The sequence below is a fragment of the Mandrillus leucophaeus genome, unplaced genomic scaffold, assembly GCF_000951045.1.
Source record: "Mandrillus leucophaeus isolate KB7577 unplaced genomic scaffold, Mleu.le_1.0 Scaffold196, whole genome shotgun sequence".
In the NCBI taxonomy this organism is placed as follows: domain Eukaryota; kingdom Metazoa; phylum Chordata; class Mammalia; order Primates; family Cercopithecidae; genus Mandrillus; species Mandrillus leucophaeus.
Window position 1 is genome coordinate 2,924,804 of NW_012101987.1, and position 1,357 is coordinate 2,926,160.

Here is a 1,357-nt window from a genome sequence, read left to right on the forward strand (position 1 = left end):
GTCCTACCTTTCAAGCCCTACTAATATAATGCAATTTACAGCTAAAAAAGTGAGGTCAAAATAAGTAAACAAATATTTTCAAGGTGACAAACCCAGGGAGTGGCAGTGCTGATTAGAAAACAAATGTGTGTCTGACTCATGTTTCAAGTCGGGCCACTCAATCACTTGAGAGATTCTTCCACCCACTCCTGCTCACTTATGTGCTCATGAACCACCCATTCAGGAGACACTGCAGTATTTCTCGGAGACTGCTCCAGAGGTATTTTACTTTGCAAATTCTTACACCATCTCACTAGAGTCAAGTTTTTTTTCTGTTTGTTTTGTTTTTTTCTGGTCTTTTGGGATACTATTTTATCTGCCACAAATTTTTCACTTTTTAACACTATTTTTCTTCCACTATATTTATTTCATTATCTTTCTGCCCCCTTAGACAATCCAGGGGGCAGAAATTATTTCTGGGTTTTCCTCTCAGCTCCAGCATCTGATTGGCTGACGAGCAATGTGTCCCCAAGAAATGAAAGCTGGGTTGGGTGTAGACAATTTTAATGTCTCAAGAGGTTACCTTTTCAAAATAAGAGTACACCAGAAGATTCCTCTCAGCCGCAGGGCATCCACTTGCTCCCTTGAGAGGATACATTCCAGACCTCAGGTCTTCCTATGGAAGAAAATAAACCAGAAGCTGATATTCACTAGGCACTTTAGCTGACATAACCACAGTGGATATCTTGGTTTATCCCCAGACAGTACTGAAATCCATGACCAGAAAAAAACTAAAAGGTTCCTAAGGACACATCACCCCATAAAGTTTCCAAAGGAAAACCTTGACCTAAAAACATTCTGACAAGATCTCTGTGCCTAGAGAAGATTCAAGGAGAAGAGGCACAGAGAGCTTTTACAGTACAGTGTCAGGGGATTATTCTTTGCTTTCTTCTCATGGGAAATATTTACAGATAACAAACCTTTTAAAAAGCGTCATTTAATGCTTTGTCAAACAATAATTAATTAAAATACGGTATAGAAAAGTACACTAAAAGACAAATAGGCGGTAACGTGAATTAGGGAGGAAAAGCTGGCATTTGGAAACACCAGAAGGAACTGGAAATTTAGTATCTTACTGCAAGCCAGTGATGCTGGAGAAATGGGGAATGGCGGTTAGGCTTAAGAACCTGCTTGGGACACAGGTGAAAAATGCAGCGGAAAATCAGCTCCCTGTGGACTGTGAAAATAATTAAAAGGCAGGCAATTAGACTGAGGTGTCTCTAGTCTCTGGGTTTCTACTAAAAAAAAATCTAACTGAAGTGCATTTTTTAGTACATTACTGCATTGAGAGAAACAAAATTCAGCCTTAACCAACTAT

The 1,357-nt window shown here is 39.4% G+C and overlaps 1 pseudogene across 1 annotated transcript in view; it reads right to left on the reverse strand.

The window, feature by feature from the left end:
- The window catches only part of LOC105538645, a 38,754-nt pseudogene that overhangs the window by 36,280 nt on the left and 1,117 nt on the right, over positions 1-1,357 (reverse strand). The window contains exon 2 of the transcript XR_001005941.1: positions 563-655. The product of XR_001005941.1 is annotated as a zinc finger protein 431-like (transcript). The remainder of the gene's footprint in view (positions 1-562; positions 656-1,357) is intronic.